The following is a 19930-nucleotide window of genomic DNA, read 5'->3' as shown; positions in this document are numbered from 1 at the left end:
TTCATAGATGATGTTTGAATACTTAGTTTGGATTAAAACTAGCTTGAACTCAAAATTCGAAATTTGAATTTCTTTGAAATTTTCAAGTTGCTACAAGTATGATACAAGCATGGATTTGGTTCTGAAATTGTGTCTCTTCTGTTGCTGAAGCATGCTACTTCATTTATAAGCAATGAATGAGCTTCAAACTTAAGCTAAGAAGCATTGATGATCTTTGAATCTTTGAATTCTTTAATATTAAAAAGTTTGAATTCTTTGGCCATGGCTTTGAATTTTCTTCACCCTCTTGCTCTAGGCCTGCTATGTACTTCTCTTTGTTGCAGAAAATAAGCTATCTTGATGACTCAAACAAGAGACAAAGCTTTGGATAATGATCTTGCATCATTTCTTTTTAATTTAATTTTAAATGTAATAAAATTAAACCAAAAAAGAAATAAAAATGTTATGGGCCTTAGGTTGGTCGTGGGAGGCCCTTAGCATTATAAGAATCATGTTTGGATCATGGAAACTTGGCCTCTTTTGGAAAAAAAACATTTTTGATGATTGTTGGTTTCATGCATTTTCCCAAAAATTAGCCAACTTCAACAAGGCATAAATCCCTCAATTTTGATCATATGAAGGAGTTCTTGTACTTTTTAGAAACCTCAAGATGTCCTCTACAAGCCACTTTGGAAACATTTTTTCATTTGGAGAAGTTATCTTGATGTTAAGGCCTTTGACAAAAAACCACTTTTTGTTGAATTTGAAAATGACCTGTAATGTCTGAGCTCATATTTTTCAAATGGTGAATCCAATGACCATGGGATCAATTGAATTTGAAAGATAATTGAATTTCCTTCAAAACAAGCTTTGGTTGGAATTTTTTGAATGAGTGAGGAGAGAGTTATGGCCAGTCAAAGTTCAGTTGACTTTTTAGGAGAAAACCCTAATTTTGAAACTTAGGGTTTTGTTGATTTTTGATCTTTTCTTGATGAATTATGATCAACCAATGATCAAATGATGAATCTTTTGACAAAATATGGATGTTGACAAAAAATTTCATTTTTGATTGTCTGTTGACTTTTTGGTCAAACCGGTCGTCTGTTGACTGTTTGAGCTGCTGACTGTGCGTTTGAGCGAATTGAAGTTTGAAAATTTGTACGGTGGTACTTTGAGACATATGGAGGTCCATGAAATCCATTTGAGGTCTCAAAAAACTTGTTCTCCTGAAAAAACAAAAACCCTAGTTAAGTACTGTTTGTGTAGGAGACAGTTAAGCGTACCTGATTTTTGTGCAGTGCTGAGTCTCTGTTGATCATGTGATTATCAGAAGACTTCTACAACAAAAATCTTGGAATTTTGAAATGCAAAAGATTGATTTGATTGATGGTACAAAACACGGAGAATTGCACTGTCAGCGGGTTTGACTGTCAACTGGCTGTCCGGGCATTAACATAACACTTAAAGTGAAAATTCAACAGTTAAAGTTAATTTTTTTCTTTTTTTTTTCAACAGCGAACCAAAATACCGTATAAGAAAAATTCTAAAAACCGAGTATTCATAAAAATCAGGATATTTGTGAAATAAAATCCAAGATTATATGAAACTCCCAATTTTTAGACAGAAATCTGTTGCCTTCTTTCCAAAAAAGATGCGGGCAAATTTTGGGGTATAACAATTGCCCCTATTCAATCTTCTTAAACCTGAAGAGACTGATTGGAATCTGAAGGTAGAAGATGATTGAATATTTAGATGCCCTGAAAATTTGTACTTACCTCCACCGGAAGTGATGTTGGAAATTGCATTTGAATGTTGTCTGAGAAATGTTGTTGGCAGATCGAAACATTACCTGAGATGGGCTTTCAGATGCCATTTGGCAAATGTGTTGATGGTTTGTTCATCAGAATGAATCCATTGATTATATCTTGATGAAGGATTTGAAAAACCTCTTCGTTGACCGTTTCGGAACCGTCCGAGGTTACCGCTTTAAATCTTGGAGGCTGATCGTTACGGAACTGTCCAAAGTTTTTCGCTTTAGATTTTGAAAGTTGATCTACGTGAAACCGTCTGAGGTATCAGCTTTAGATCTTTGAAGGTTGATCGTTGTGGAATCGTCTGAGGTATCGACATAGATCTGAAGGTTGATCGTTGTGGAACCGTCTGAGGTATCCGCTTTAGATCTTTGAAGGTTGATTGTGAAGGAACCGTCCAAGGTATCGACTTAGATCTGTAGGTAGATCATTAAGGAACCGTCCAAGGTATTGACTTAGATCTGAAAGTAGATCCCTAAGGAACCGTCCAAGGTATCGACTTAGATCTGTGTTGCTTGTTTTGAGTTAATAGATGATTTGGAAAGAGATTTCTTCAGAATGAATCTTTGGTTTGATTATATCTGAGAGGAATGCTTGTCTCAATAGAATCCAGGGGAACACTGCATGTGATTGAGAACAACTTTTCTGAGGATATTCGTCCACCTGAAAAAGTCAAGTTAGTGACATGCAATGTTATGATGCATGTAATGTATATGTTGAGATTCTCAAACTAAATGAGAAATGTGCATGTTATGTGTGCGTTTGTCATGAAACAATATATGCTATGTATGAATATGCATATTATGTATGACTTATGCAGTTTAGAGCGTATCAAACTTCTGGTTGGGAAAATAAATCCCTGCTTGCTATTTTGGAAACGAAGGCATTATAATTGTTGATGATCTTTTCCATCTTGTTCAAATACACTCAGCTGGGGAACTTCTTTACGGACCCGGGTACTCTGTTGAGGTATCTTTGACTACTGCTTGGGGATGAAGGTAATTTAAAAGTTCTGATTTTGATGCCTTTTGAATGGGAATGAGAAAGATGCGTAATCCTCTGATGCACTATTTGACCAAGCCATGGTGTGAAGGATCACACTTTCTGGGGATAGTGATCTTGAACAGCCTTACTGGGGAATAAGATTTCTCGAATCACTTTGTTAGAGAGAAAAATCTCATTGAGGAATTTGCTGAGAAATACATCTCTGTTGGGGAACTTTTCTTCTGAAGCTGGTTTCGGGATGATGTCCAGATGATTGGGACATTACCTGGATGCTATTCCTGTCTTTCTTATAAACATCAGTCATATTCAAATGCATATGTTCATTCAAAATTTATCATTGGGACATTTACGTATTCAAAAACAGAAAAAATGGAAACTTTGACTTTGAGCATGAACTGTATTGATTTTGAAAGAGAGCCATAATAGGCGGATTAGTACAAGGAGACAAAATCCTAGTAGTAGGAAATTGTCATAAAACTTTGGAAAGTACTTATAAAGGGAAATAGCTAGTGAAAACAATTCAGTCAAGTTTCGACTCTGCTATTGCCAATCTGTCTTCGAGTATCTCATCCCTCACTTGTTGGAAGAAAATGATTGGACTGATTAGTTCCTTTGATGTGTTGAACCTTGAAGGTGAGTGGGTAGCCAAACAGGACATAGTCGTACGCTTTATTCCCTAACTTTTGCCTAGGCTGCCTTTTCAGATTTTCAGCCTACCGGGATAATTATTATTTATTTAGTCTCTAATTTTTTGCCTGGATCGCCCTTTCAGGTTTTCAATCCACCGAGACGCTCATTTTTTTGCCTAAGTCGCCCTTTCAGGTTTTCAACTTAGCGAGCTTTTTCTTTAAGCGAAGTATTTTTTGACTATGTCCGCATTTACAGGGTGTGGGAAATCCTCGCCATCCATAGTGGTAAGCAACATGGCTCCGCCGGAGAATACTTTCTTGATTACAAACGGTCCCTCATAAGTGGGAGTCCACTTGCCTCTGGGATCACCTTGTGGTAAAATGATACGTTTGACAACCAAATCACCGGTTTGATATGCCTGACTTTTGACTTTCTTGTTGAAGGCTTTGATCATACGCTTCTGGTACAACTGACCATGACAAATAGCTGCAAGCCTCTTCTCATCAATCAAGTTTATCTGGTCCAACCAAGTCTGAATCCAATCGTTTTCATCTAGATCGGCTTCTTTCATAATCCTTAGGGAAGGAATCTGAATTTCAATTGGAAGAACTGCCTCCATACCATAGACTAAGGAAAATGGAGTCGCCCCTGTTGAAGTACGCGCTGACGTGCGATAACCATGAAGAGCAAAAGGTAACATCTCATGCCAGTCTTTGTAGGTTACTGTCATCTTTTGTATGATCTTCTTGATGTTCTTGTTGGCAGCTTCCACCGCGCCATTCATCTTCGGTCGATATGGAGAGGAATTATGATGTTTGATCTTGAACTGTGTGCAGAGTTCAGTAATCATTCTGTTGTTTAAATTTGTGCCATTGTCTGTGATGATCCTTTTAGGGATGCCATACCGACAAATGAGATTGTGCTTGATAAATCGGGCCACAACATTCTTGGTGACTGAAGCAAACGGGGCTGCTTCTACCCACTTTGTGAAGTAGTCAATAGCGACTAAGATAAAGCGATGTCCGTTGGAGGCAGTAGGCTTGATTTCTCCAATCATATCAATACCCCACATTGCAAAAGGCCAAGGAGCCGTCAGGACGTTTAATAGGACTGGAGGTACATGTACTTTGTCGGCATATATCTGGCATTTGTGACAGGTTCTGGAGTGATGATGGCAGTCTGTCTCCATGGTGGACCAGTAATAACCTGCTCTTAAGATCTTTTTAGCCATTGTATGTCCACTTGAATGAGTACCAAAGGCACCATCATGTATGTCTTCCATAATCTGTTCTGCTTCCTTCTTGTTCACACAACGAAGCAAAGTCGAGTCATGGTTTCGTTTGTACAGGATTCCATTACTTAGAAAGAATTTGACAGCAAATCTTCTTAGAAACTTTCTATCGTTAATGGATTCCCCTTCAGGGTATTCTTGGATTTCGAGATATCTTTTTACTTCATGGAACCATGGTTTTTCTTCCACTCCTTCGGTATCCATCTCATTGCAATAGGTTGGTTCATCCTGTCTGTAAATGGTGATCATTGGCGCCTCATTGTCCCACCTGACTTTGAACATAGATGACATGGTAGCTAGAGCATCAGCTAGTTGATTTTCTTCTCGCGGGATGTGTTCAAAAGTGGTTTCTTCAAAATAAAGAATCAAACTCAGCACATATTCTTTGTATGGAATTAGATTCGGGTGCTTCGTGTCCCATTCCTCTTTGACTTGATAAATTACAAGGGCCGAGTCTCCGTAGACCTCCAGGAACTTGATTCTTAGATCATTTGCAGCTTTGAGACCCAGAATACATGCTTCATACTCGGCTATATTGTTAGTGCAGTTGAAGCATAGTCTGGCAGTGAATGGTGTATGTCCTCCTGCAGGAGAAATGATCATAGCTCCGATGCCATTGCCAAGTGCATTAGAAGCTCCATCAAAAACCATAGTCCATCGGGATCCTGGCTCGGGTCCTTCCTCTGGTCCTGGTTGTTTGTAGTCAGTAACTAGCATAATGTCTTCATCTGGGAAGTCAAAGTTCAACGCTTGATAATCATCCATTGCTTGATGAGCCAGATGATCAGCTACCACACTTCCTTTGATTGCTTTTTGTGAAGTGTACTGGATGTCATACTCTGTTAAGATCATTTGCCATCTTGCTATTCTTCCAGAGAGAGCAGGTTTTTCGAACACATACTTGATAGGATCCATTTTGGAGATCAGGAAAGTGGTATGGTTTAGCATATACTGTCTTAGTCGGCGAGCCGCCCATGCTAAGGCACAACAAGTTTTCTCGAGTAGTGAGTATCTTGTCTCACAATCGGTAAACTTTTTGCTAAGATAGTAGATCGCATGCTCTTTTCGGCCAGACTCGTCATGTTTCCCCAGTACACACCCCATTGAATCTTCTAACACTGTCAGGTACATTATCAGAGGTCTTCCTTCCACTGGAGGTAACAAGATTGGTGGTTTTTGAAGATATTCTTTGATCTTATCAAAGGCTAACTGGCATTTGTCGTTCCATTTTTCCACTTGATCTTTCTTCAACAGTTTGAAGATTGGCACACAAGTAGTAGTCATATGGGCAATAAATCTGGCTATGTAGTTCAGACTTCCCAAGAATCCCCTGACTTGTTTCTCGGTACGGGGTATGGGCGTTTCTTGAATGGCTTTGACCTTGGCAGGATCAACTTCAATACCTTTGCTGCTGACGATGAAACCTAAGAGTTTACCGGATCTTGCTCCAAAGGTACACTTATTCGAATTCAATCGCAACCTGTACTTCTTGAGTCTGTCAAACAGCTTGTGCAGATGACCCAGATGTTCTTCTTCGGTGTTGGACTTTGCAATCATATCATCGACATAAACCTCTATTTCCTGATGAATCATATCATGGAACAGAGCTACCATTGCGCGCTGATATGTTGCTCCTGCGTTCTTTAAACCAAAGGGCATTACTTTGTAACAAAAGGTTCCCCAGGGTGTTGTGAAGGTTGTTTTTTCCATGTCTTCGGGCGCCATTTTGATTTGATTGTACCCTGAGAATCCATCCATAAAGGAGAATACCTTGCATTGAGCAGTATTGTCAACCAGTACATCGATGTGGGGTAAAGGGAAATCATCTTTGGGGCTTGCCCGATTCAGATCTCTATAGTCTACACACATTCTGACCTTCGCGTCTTTTTTAGGCACAGGCACGATATTAGCTATCCAAGGAGGATAACTTACAACTTTCAAAAAGCCAGCATTGAATTGCTTCTCAACCTCGTCTTTGATTTTTTTGGACATATCGGGCCTACTTCATCGCAGCTTCTGCTTAACTGGAGTGCTACCTTCTTTGATTGGCAGGCGATGAACCACAATATCCGTGTCAAGGCCAGGCATATTGATCGGTAAAATAGCAAGTGTACTATTTTCTACCGATGTAGTTATTAAAGTGGAAGTTATCCAAGTATCGATCACAAGGACTGCTGTGGCAATATAAGTTTTGACAGTAATTCAATTGAACAAAAAGCACAGGGGGTTGATTTGGTTGGTTTGTTAAAGATTAAACTAAGTTGAAATAAGCAATATTTAAAAACGATATTTTGTAATAAAATACGAGAAAACATGCTAGGGTAGATGTATGAACCGCCTTGTAATTCGTATGACCGCTATTTCATGAAAGATTCGTTTGTATGAGTAAGTAACAATTCTTAATAGTTATTTTCCCTAATTCCTTAGCGGAAAATCATATGGTACATAAATTATGTTTTAATTCCTTAACAACCTAACTTTGTACCAAGAACCATGTTCATGTAATCAAGAATGGATGATCACAATAGTTAAACCCTTATTCCTAAGCGATTCACTAATAGTGTTATAATTCAAAAAGCATTAACGTGGTTTGTCCGACCTAACGTTAACCGTAAATCAAGAATCTATTTTCCAATAGATAAAAGCATTAGACACTTTGAATATAAACTTAACTCATAAAACTTCAAAATCATAAAATAACGGTAATCCGATTCATTACATACTAGCAATTCAGGGACATCCCCTACCATAAAGATGTTTAGCTACTCATAGTAATTAAGAAAACAACAAAGGTAATCGTAAACATTACAAGAGATGAGGATTTCTTCAATCTTCAATTGCTTCCGCTCTTGAAGATCTCCCTTTTCCAAACCCTTGATTGCTCTTCTCTCCTTCGTAGAAAATCTCCAATATCATCCAAACTCCACAACCCTTCTCAGAATTAGGTTTTAGTACTGCTGATTCAAGTTCAAAACGTGCGAAAAGTCCACTCTACCCTTAATGAACTCGGAGCCCTAAAAAATAGAAAATTGGAAAAATTACTCGCGCCTGCCAACACGGGCCGTGTCCTGTGACACGGGCACCCGTGTTGGCCCTCTGTCCATGTTATTTTCAAAATTTCCCCCCAGGCTTCCTGACACGGGCAGTGTCACGTGACACGGGTACCCATGTCAGGCCACTGTTTTACATGTTTTCTTTGCTTTCCCCCAGGCTTCCTGACACGGGCAGTGTCACGTCACACGGGTACCCGTGTCAGGCCACTGATTTCTCCATTCTTTTGTTTCTTCTCCTGCTTCCTGACACTGGCCGTGTCCTGTGACACTGGTACCCGTGTCAGGCCACTGTATGCACCAAATCTTCACTTTTTCTTCGATTCATCTTTGTTCAGCCCTGCATTCTTCTCATGGACTTAAACGCATAAACCTGAAACACAATCACTACCAAAAACAAGCATCAAAGCATCTTAAAAACATGAGTTCTTAGCATCAAAACAAAACACACAACTTAAACGAAACTTTCAAAATAAGAACGAAAACTATAAAAGACGGGCCATTGTGTTACCGAATTGACGAGATTTATGCCGAGAGATTGATGACAACACCATACAAATTGGTGACCGATCACATATCTTCATAGGACCAAGCGAATATCTCGACGTAGTCTTGTAACATTTGAATCAGTCTTTGCTTGACACTGTCTTCTAAATCAGACCCTATCTTGACTTCTTTCTTTTCTTCATCACTGCCCAAGTTGATAACCTCAATTGGTTCTTCATGCGGCTGTATATTTTTTTCCTCTTGTTCTAATAGCCTCGCAAGTTCCCTTGGTACTTCACAATCTTCCTCACTTTCGTCCTCAGTTTGGTAGATCGGATTTTCAAAGTCATGACTGGCAATAGCAGAATCGTTATCAACAGGATCCAGAGTGAATGTGAATCTGCATTTATTATGTGGGTGTGTGTAAGAACACCTAGCTATTTGAAAATGAATAAAGCAAAGAAAGAAAAAGGATCACAAAATTTGAATATGCAAACGTCCCATGATTTTATTGAATGAACATGATCATGGTATGACAAACCCTTATAAAAAGGACCAGTGTGCTTCGGGCAAGGCACCTGGCTTTTAAGTTCATGGTTCGATAGTACAGGAACCATTTTTATCTTTGAACATATAAACAGCGAAAACAGGAAATTGCATTTACTCCTGATCGAAGGAGATAACATCTTCGGTTTACCAGTTGTTCAATCCATTGTTGTGAGTAGGGAATATCCAGCTGCTCCAGTTGCATTTGTCTTCTTCGTATTCCACAACATTGATTTCCTTGGTGGGGAAATAAGCTGTTGATCCTTCAGGGTGAGCAAGATACTCTGCTGGATACGAGAGCCCAGGCTGAGAGACCTCTGTTGTCTGAGCGAGATACCCGATAAGATCGTCCCATCCAGTTGGAATGATGTCTTTGAGGGAGACTTGTGCATTCTGGGGAGCAGTGTACTGCGTCAGGAAATCATTCTCGTTATTTGGTGTTTCCCAGACTTCTTTAGGAGCGACAGGGCTTGTGAATGTCATATTGTCTTAGAAATGGTTGTCCCATCCAGTTGGGGTGATGTCTTCAATAGCGATTTGCGAGCTCAGGGGAGCGGAATACTTCACCATAAAGTCATACTTACCACTTGGTTCTCCTAGTGTATCCCAGACTTCTTTTGGACTAGGTGGACTTTGGTATTGCTCAGTAATGGAACTTGTGAAACGTTTGCAATCTTCAAACTGATCACCCCATCCAGTTGGGACGATGTCTTCAATGGCAATGAAAGAACTCTGAGGTGCAGTGTACTTTACTAGAAAATCATACCCGCCACTTGGTTCTCCCAAAGTATCCCAAACTTCCATGGAAACAGGTGGAACTTCATTTGGATATTGCTGAATAATATGGTTCAAGATCACTCCATCGTCTTCAATAGCATTCACTCCTTGCTGATGAAATGTGACATTAATCCTCCATAACGAGGACTTTGATCGTTCTTTTGAGTTCCATTAGCATAGCCCAGACCTAGCTTATCGAACTTGTAAGGTACATCGAGGAGTTGTCCCCATACTGTGCAACCACCTTCTTCGATCACAGCTTTGGCATCTTTAAGAGAAACCATAGTTGGAGTTATTTTTGTAGCAGGAGCAACAGAAATGTGTTTGGCAGTAGAGACATTTGGAGGGACCACCTCAAAAGATTGGCAGGGAGTTTCAATGAATTCTCCATCCATCTCAACATACTTGGAGTTACTCAGGTGGCTAACCACATATTCTTCTTCGCCATAAATTGTGACGACCTTGCCTTTTACCGGATACTTTAACTTCTGATGTAGGGTAAAAGTTACAGCGTTTGCCCCATGTATCCAAGGGCGTCCTAGTAAACAGGAATATGCTGGATGGATTTCCATTACGTAAAAGGTAGAGTCAAAGATCTGAGAGCCCACTCTGATTGGGAGCTTCACTTTTTCGTACACTGTTCTTGTTGACCCGTCGAAGGCTCTTACCACAACATCGCTTGGTTGTAACACAACCCCTTCGAAGTCAAGTTTTTTCAGTACTGCTTTTGGTAACACATTCAAAGAGGGACCATTGTCTACCAGCACATGAGACAGAGTGGTGCCGTTACATTCAATAGAGATGTGCAGGGCTTTATTGTGATTTTTCCCAGCAGGGGTTAAATCAGCATCAGAGAAACCGAGACCATTATTCACTGTTAGACTGGCAACACAATTTTCAAATTGATCGACTGAAATCTCCTGTGGTACATGTGCAACTTGCAGGAACTTCATCAGGGCCTTGGCATGAGCCTCTGAATACTTTAGCAAAGACAGCATTGAAATTTTTGAAGCAGTGTGCCCCAGTTGTTCGACAATATTGTAATCACTTTTGCAGATGATTTTCAATATTTCCTCCATTTCTTGCCTCGATGGGTCTTCAACAGTGACTTCCACCGGTATTTGAACTGGTTCAACTAGTGGCTCTTTGCCTCGAGCGTTGATATCTTGATTAGGAATTGGGACCTGAACTGGATTAGTAATCTTACTAGTACCCACAATATTATCTTACTAGTACCCACAATATTATCCACAGTTGGAGTAGTAAAATTCACGGTCTCTTCAGTCAAGGTGTCTTGTTTAACTCCATGGACATAAACATTAGTGTCATAATTCCACGGGACAGCTTTGTCTGTGGAGTATGGAAATGGGGCCGGACTGGTGATGATTACAGATGCCACTTTGGGTGCAGCAGAAATTTTGAAAGGAGTTTTGGTAGGGATTTTCAATGGTATGTTAGAAACCACTGAGACGTCCTCTATTCTCATCCCATTTGAAAAAACTTCGCATAAATCGTCCATAGAAGGGAGCCTTTCAAACATAATGATACGACGATCCATCCACTTTTGAATTCCTATTTTTAGATTTTCACAACCATTGGGTAGGTGTGCACAATAAAAGCAATCAGGGTTACAACCTTGAAAGAAACCAGCTCGTATTAGCTTTCTTTTGACTTCAAGGAGCGGAGTTGACAATTCTCTCACATCATAGATATAAACAGTGTCTATGATAGCATTAACGGTCTTGTCGTGTTTTGGCATAGGTGCAGTGATGACATTTGGAGTCTCTGGAGGATCGAATTCAATTTCCCCAGCATCTATCATGTCTTGTATTTTATTTTTCAGGGCCCAACAGTGATCTGCGTCATGTCCTGGACAGTTAGAATGGTATGCACATGTTGCATCGGGGCGATAACTCGGAGAGGAAGTGTTGACATTCTTTGGAGGGTCTTTCAATGTGATCAGATTTGCTTTTAACAAGTGCTGCAATGCTTGAGAGATTGGCATATTGATTCTGGTGAAGTTTCTTCTTGGTGCATCTGGTCGACGCGTATACTTCGTCGATTGATCTTTTTGAGGTGCGGATGCAGAGATCAGAACAGCCCCTACAGATTGGTGATGCTCACTTTTGCGACTTTTCTGACTGTGCATTGTATTGACTTCATTTCTCCCACTGATGGGCCTCTTTGTAGTACCAGAGGAGGAACCTATTTGAATTTTTCCACTTTAAATGCCGCTTTCAACACGCTCTCCAGTTAATATCAGGTCAGTGAAACCTGACGATGAGCTTCCCAGCAAATGACTGTAGAAAGGGCCAGTTAAAGTGCCCATGAACATGTCGACCAGCTCGCGATCAGATAAGGGTGGTTGAACCCTTCCAGCTAGATCTCTCCACTTTTGTGCATACCCTTTGAAACTTTCTTTTGGTGCCATAGTCATGCCTCGTAGTTGAGTACGGGTTGGTGCAAGGTCAGCGTTGTATTGATACTGTTTGTAGAAAGCAGCAGCCAGATCTTCCCAGGTGTGAACTTTTGCACTTTCTAGTTGGTAGTACCATTCGAGTTGTGTACCCGACAGACTTTCTTGGAAGAAATGAATCCACAATTTGTTATCTGCCGTATGAGGTAGTATCTTCCTTACATAGGACCTCAGATGTAGTTTTGGGCAAGAAACTCCATTATACTTTGCAAAGACAGGAACTTTGAATTTTGGAGGGATAACAATATCTGAGACTAGCCCAAGATCATTGAAGTCTAAACTAGGTATTTTTTGTATCTCCATAGCTTTCATGCGTTCTTCCAACAGCTGGTATTTGTTATCACCCTGTTTGTCTTCGGAATGATAATCTTCTTCGTTTGAAGAAAGAGAGGGTTTGGCAGAACCCTGGTTGATGTGGTTGTCTTCTCGATCACCTTCACCGACTATTTCAGGGATCGGCGCCTTTTTGGACTTCTTGACTGGGATTTTGACCTTCCTTGCAAGGTGACTTAAGCCTACAGATCCTTTGGGCTTCTTTTTCTTCTTGATTATCAGGGCTTTCAGTTCTTGTTGCCCCTTTGCTAACTCCAGAATTGCTATCTGAATTTGGGCGTTCTGTGCTTCGAGATTCTTGACGCTTGTTTCGGAATCCATCCCTTCTAACTGAAATACACAGCGAGGAGATGAGACACCTGTTATGTGAACCTGTTATGCAATGTTTATGAATGAAATGCATATGCAATGTTTTCAAGGATCTTAGAATTTAGATTTGTTTAAAAGAGAAACAAACATTTATTAGTCAAACAATTTATTTCTTTTTTTTATCTCTTTTTTTTATTTGCCTCTTTCGGGCTTTACAAAATAAAGAAAAGAAAATAAAGGATTCCTCAAGCCTCCCATGGACGCTTTCTCTTTGCACCCAGGAATGTGTTGATCTGCTGTTCTTCCTGGAGTTGTCTAGTGAGCTCCAACACTTTCCTCTCATAGTCTTGACAGTGTGCTTTGAAGGTGTCTCTTTCTTCTCTTAGTTGAACCCAAGATTTCTGCAGATCTTCTAGGTCAGTCGGCATGTCCGGATGTAGAACAACTCGAGGTTCGTCCCCTTCGAATTCTGGCTCAATAGTCACAGATAGAATAGCGGGATATGGCATGATGAGCTTCGGAGCACGAGCCCGCACCCATTTGAGGTAAGGCTCCATGGGAATAGAGTTCCATTGTCCTAAAGTCTTGCTTTCTACTTTGTAGACACTGCCCCACGCATGTATAAACCTTCATCGATATCTTTGGGAATCATCTTCGTAGTCGAACATAATGCCACGGATAATCATGTCATGAGGACCGTTTCTTCGTGCATATCCAAATTGGCGCAAAGCTAAAGAGGGGTTGTAAGTGATGCCTCCCCTGATGCCAAGGAGTGGCACATTAGGGTACTCTCCACAATGGTCAATGATAGTAATGTCTCTTTGAAAGAAGTTGTTCCACCGGATATCTGAATGAGACAAAGACATAATCCCGCGAGACCATTGCATCCTTTGTTCGTTTCTCAACACTGATCGGGGAAGGTGTAATGTGAACCATCTAGCCAGCAGTGGTACACAACACATAAGAGTTCCTCGTTTTTTTTCATGGTACGAGTGTGTAAAGAATGTAGAATGTCTCCCAGCAAGGTAGGTACCGGGTTGCGGGTTAAGAAAATGTTGATAATGTGTACACTTATGAACTGGTCGGGATTAGGGAATAAAACCAACCCTTAAATCAAAAGAGCCACAACTTCTTCAAAAGCTAGGTAACTTCTGTTTTTTAGTAGTAATCGATCCTTTTCCATTAAGAACTTAGCAAGCAAACCCTTGACTCCACTCTTTGTTTCCCAATTGGACTCGATTTCTGACTTTCGCAAATGTAAGGCAGCAGCAATGATTTCAGGTTTTGGAATCTTTTCTAAACCAGTGAAAGGTAATTGATCTCGAACAGGTAACCCAATCAGTTCAGAGAACTCTTCCAAAGTGGGTACTAACTGGTAATCAGGGAATGTAAAACAATGATGTTCGGGATCAAAGAACTGGAACAGGACCCGTATCATGTCTTCTTCAAATTTTGAGGTAACCAAATGAAGTAGGTGACTGTGCTTTTCGGTGAATTGAGCATTTCTGGGAAATTCTGATATTAAGTCCTTAAGTTCAGATGGTACTGTTGAAATGCTGATCCGGACATAATCTCTGGTAGCGGGAGCCATTACCTACAACAACAGAACAAAGGTAAACTCTTCGATCCTTGAAATGATTAGTGAGAAAATGATATGTTTATGATACTTATGATGTCATGATGTCAAACATGTGGCAAACACAAACAAATCAAACAATAGCCTTAGGTTTAAAGGCTTGCATGAGGTTGATAGGTGATACCCTCCCCACTGAAGTTGAGTTGGTTAAAACCTGTCTTAAAATAGTATTCGGCTTCTATGATCCTTGGAGACAACATCTCAATACGGCACTCAGACGGCCGATCAAAACATTCCTCGAGGATAACTAACTTCGATCAATTTCAAAGCTAGTCACTTAATAGGCCACAAGTCAAGTTCAACTAAAGGTTCTAAGACAAATTAGTGTTTAATGACATTTCGAAAGCCTAACATACTCCTTGATCGTTTTCAAGGGATATCAGTACAGACCAAAGTGTCGCACTAACGGTGACCACCAGATTAACCGTATCGGTACATGCCGTACAATTTCCTTAGTCTATTGTCACATACTTAAGGTATCTCGAGATTCGGGTTAGAATCTTTCACACAAGCAAATACCCAAACAAACCTTTGAAAAATAGAACAATCAAGACAAGCAATTGAAAACATCGAAGTGATCTATACTCTAAGGTAACCCCTTTTGAAAACAGTTTGTTTTTGAAATCCCCAACAGAGTCGCCAGTTCTGTCGCCCTCGGTTTTTTATATCTCGCGTGAGATACGAACTGACTCTTCTTTTGTTTTTGAGTTTTGAAAATCAGAGAGTCGCCACCGACTTTTATTTTATCCAATTAAGGAAAGGTTTATAAAAGAAATAGAAAAAGACCTTTAAGAGATTTTGGGTTCGGGGGTAGGTTATACAAAGGGAAGGTATTAGCACCCCTTTGTATCCATGGTTATCCATGGGCTCTTAATTGCTTAGCTCACTTGTTTGAATCATTTATCTTGCCTTGAAATGCTTGTATGTGGTTTTAAAATACCTTTGTAAATTAACTTTGTAATGATCCTTGTGCGGATGTATACAAAGTGTTTTATCTTTCGAAAAGATGTTTGGAAAAAAATATCTTTAATTTCGTAATGATCCTTGTTTGGATATATACAAAATGTTGTCTTTTTTGAAAGTTTTGTTTTGAAAAAACAATGATATACGAGACATTTGTTGTTTTGTTTTGATTTGAGCAAGCAATTAGGAGATCTACCCTAAGTTTATAAGGTCCTTTCCCATTTCTTTTAGAAAATTCTCTTTTGACCGGATGTAAACAAAAGTTTGGATTTGTATTTGAAACAGTAGAATGGATTTTGAAGAGAGTAACAAAGGGATTACCCTAAGAGGTGCAAGTGTGATTGTGTTTTGATTCAGATATTTTTATCTTTGAAGTTAGTGATCTAACGCTTCAGTTTTTATCTTTGACATACACGCAGTTTTTATATGTACAGAATTTAAAGTGCGGGAATGTAAAATGCGGAAAGTAAATCTACGCTATTACATCGATTGTGCGGGAAATGTAAACTACGTTATTTACATGATTTTGACAACCTATACACTTTATCTAGGAATTTAAATTGCAATAAGATAAAGGAAGTATTTTTGGAATTTTTAGATGGTTGATTTTAATTAGAATTAATGCATAATTAATTTAATTAAATGAGAAAAAAGGTAGAAATAAAATTTAAACCTAAAAATTAAATCTAAAATATGTTCATATTGCTTGTTAATTAATTTTAAAATAAAACTAACTTTTTTTGATTTTTTGAAGTTGTTTTGGAAATTTATTAAGCTAATTAACATATAATTATATAAACAATTATATAAATAATTTAAACTTAAAGAGAAAAATATTTTAAATATGTACAAAATTAGTCTATAATATATAAACCTATTTTAATAAAAAGAACATATTTTTTTTGATTTTTTGATAGGTTGAAATAATTAAAAAGCAAATATATAAATATATACTAATTAATTAAACAAAATATTTTAATTATTAAGAAAAATAAAATATTTTTGTGTCAAAAAATAATAGATTATTTTATAAAACTGTGATCCTGTGTGGTTGATGAGAGAGTCTATGACATGGTCTGTGTGTTTTGGTGCGTTGGATGAGTGGATGGCATGATCTGATGGTGGTCAGTGTAAGGGAACATGGCGCGTGTGACACCTGCAAAACACTGGATCACAACATATTTAAATTAAAACGCGCGCGAGCTTCAGCCAATCAGGGGAAGACACCTCATCGTCTTCTTCCTCTCGCCACTACTTTTAACAGCGTTTTTGCCAAACAAGCGTTGTAATAAGTGAGCTTCATCCCTGCAAAATAGCGAATAGGGGTAAACCTGTACAAAAAATTTTCGCGACATGTTCATTCCACTTGCTATGATTCACTGAGTTCAAATATGCATTTGTTTTCTTCTAATTTTGCCTAAATCAAAAAATCCCAAATTTTAGCTTAAGAACCCTAAAATGGTATATTCTACAAACGGCCATTAAAACTCAATTAGAGCTCCAGAAACGATCAGAGCACCAAACTAAACACAAATATGAGATTACATCTTATTGAATATGCATGAATGATCAGATACGAGGTGATTTATGTTTGAACAAACTGTGGCTTGTGTGGCTCGATTTGTGAGGTTTTGATGCTTAAAATTTATTTGAATAGGTTCAATGAAGTTCATGGATGATGTTTGAATACTTAGTTTGGATTAAAACTAGCTTGAACTCAAAATTCGAAATTTGAATTTCTTTGAAATTTTCAAGTTGCTACAAGTATGATACAAGCATGGATTTGGTTCTGAAATTGTGTCTCTTCTGTTGCTGAAGCATGCTACTTCATTTATAAGCAATGAATGAGCTTCAAACATAAGCTAAGAAGCATTGATGATCTTTGAATCTTTGAATTCTTTAATATTAAAAAGTTTGAATTCTTTGGCCATGGCTTTGAATTTTCTTCACCCTCTTGCTCTAGGCCTGCTATGTACTTCTCTTTGTTGCAGAAAATAAGCTATCTTGATGACTCAAACAAGAGACAAAGCTTTGGATAATGATCTTGCATCATTTCTTTTTAATTTAATTTTAAATGTAATAAAATTAAACCAAAAAAGAAATAAAAATGTTATGGGCCTTAGGTTGGTCGTGGGAGGCCCTTAGCATTATTAGAATCATGTTTGGATCATGGAAACTTGGCCTCTTTTGGAAAAAAAACATTTTTGATGATTGTTGGTTTCATGCATTTTCCCAAAAATTAGCCAACTTCAACAAGGCATAAATCCCTCAATTTTGATCATATGAAGGAGTTCTTGTACTTTTTAGAAACCTCAGGATGTCCTCTACAAGCCACTTTGGAAACATTTTTTCATTTGGAGAAGTTATCTTGATGTTAAGGCCTTTGACAAAAAACCACTTTTTGTTGAATTTGAAAATGACCTGTAATGTCTGAGCTCATATTTTTCAAATGGTGAATCCAATGACCATGGTATCAATTGAATTTGAAAGATAATTGAATTTCCTTCAAAACAAGCTTTGGTTGGAATTTTTTGAATGAGTGAGGAGAGAGTTATGGCCAGTCAAAGTTCAGTTGACTTTTTAGGAGAAAACCCTAATTTTGAAACTTAGGGTTTTGTTGATTTTTGATCTTTTCTTGATGAATTATGATCAACCAATGATCAAATGATGAATCTTTTTACAAAATATGGATGTTGACAAAAAAATTCATTTTTGATTGTCTGTTGACTTTTTGGTCAAACCGGTCGTCTGTTGACTGTTTGAGCTGCTGACTGTGCGTTTGAGCGAATTGAAGTTTGAAAATTTGTATGGTGGTACTTTGAGACATATGGAGGTCCATGAAATCCATTTGAGGTCTCAAAAAACTTGTTCTCCTGAAAAAAACAAAAACCCTAGTTAAGGACTATTTGTGTAGGAGACAGTTAAGCGTATCTGATTTTTGTGCAGTGCTGAGTCTCTGCTGATCATGTGATTATCAGAAGACTTCTACAACAAAAATCTTGGAATTTTGAAATGCAAAAGATTAATTTGATTGATGGTACAAAACACGGAGAATTGCACTGTCAGCGGGTTTGACTGTCAACTGGCTGTCCGGGCATTAACATAACAGTTAAAGTGAAAATTCAACAGTTAAAGTTAATTTTTTTTCTTTTTTTTTTCAACAGCGAACCAAAATACCGTATAAGAAAAATTCTAAAAACCAAGTATTCATAAAAATCAGGATATTTGTGAAATAAAATCCAAGATTATATGAAACTCCCAATTTTTAGACAGAAATCTGTTGCCTTCTTTCTAAAAAAGATGCGGGCAAATTTTGGGGTATAACAATTGCCCCTATTCAATCTTCTTAAACCTGAAGAGACTGATTGGAATCTGAAGGTAGAAGATGATTGAATATTTAGATGCCCTGAAAATTTGCACTTACCTCCACCGGAAGTGATGTTGGAAATTGCATTTGAATGTTGTCTGAGAAATGTTGTTGGCAGATCGAAACATTACCTGAGATGGGCTTTCAGATGCCATTTGGCAAATGTGTTGATGGTTTGTTCATCAGAATGAATCCATTGGTTATATCTTGATGAAGGATTTGAAAAACCTCTTCGTTGACCGTTTCGGAACCGTCCGAGGTTACCGCTTTAAATCTTGGAGGCTGATCGTTACGAAACTGTCCAAAGTTTTTTCGCTTTAGATTTTGAAAGTTGATCTACGTGAAACCGTCTGAGGTATCAGCTTTAGATCTTTGAAGGTTGATCGTTGTGGAACCGTCTGAGGTATCGACTTAGATCTGAAGGTTGATCGTTGTGGAACCGTCTGAGGTATCCGCTTTAGATCTTTGAAGGTTGATTGTGAAGGAACCGTCCAAGGTATCGACTTAGATCTGTAGGTAGATCATTAAGGAACCGTCCAAGGTATTGACTTAGATCTGAAAGTAGATCCCTAAGGAACCGTCCAAGGTATCGACTTAGATCTGTGTTGCTTGTTTTGAGTTAATAGATGATTTGGAAAGAGATTTCTTCAGAATGAATCTTTGGTTTGATTATATCTGAGAGGAATGCTTGTCTCAATAGAATCCAGGGGAACACTGCATGTGATTGAGAACAACTTTTCTGAGGATATTCGTCCACCTGAAAAAATCAAGTTAGTGACATGCAATGTTATGATGCATGTAATGTATATATTGAGATTCTCAAACTAAATGAGAAATGTGCATGTTATGTGTGCGTTTGTCATGAAACAATATATGCTATGTATGAATATGCATATGATGTATGACTTATGCAGTTTAGAGCGTATCAAACTTCTGGTTGGGAAAATAAATCCCTGCTTGCTATTTTGGAAACGAAGGCATTATAATTGTTGATGATCTTTTCCATCTTGTTCGAATACACTCAGCTGGGGAACTTCTTTACGGACCTGGGTACTCTGTTGAGGTATCTTTGACTACTGCTTGGGGATGAAGGTAATTTAAAAGTTCTGATTTTGATGCCTTTTGAATGGGAATGAGAAAGATGCGTAATCCTCTGATGCACTATTTGACCAAGCCATGGTGTGAAGGATCACACTTTCTGGGGATAGTGATCTTGAACAGCCTTACTGGGGAATAAGATTTCTCGAATCACTTTGTTGGAGAGAAAAATC

This window comes from Vicia villosa, linkage group LG2 (genome assembly GCF_029867415.1).
Source record: "Vicia villosa cultivar HV-30 ecotype Madison, WI linkage group LG2, Vvil1.0, whole genome shotgun sequence".
NCBI lineage: Eukaryota > Viridiplantae > Streptophyta > Magnoliopsida > Fabales > Fabaceae > Vicia > Vicia villosa.
Note: the sequence above shows the minus strand (reverse complement) of the source record.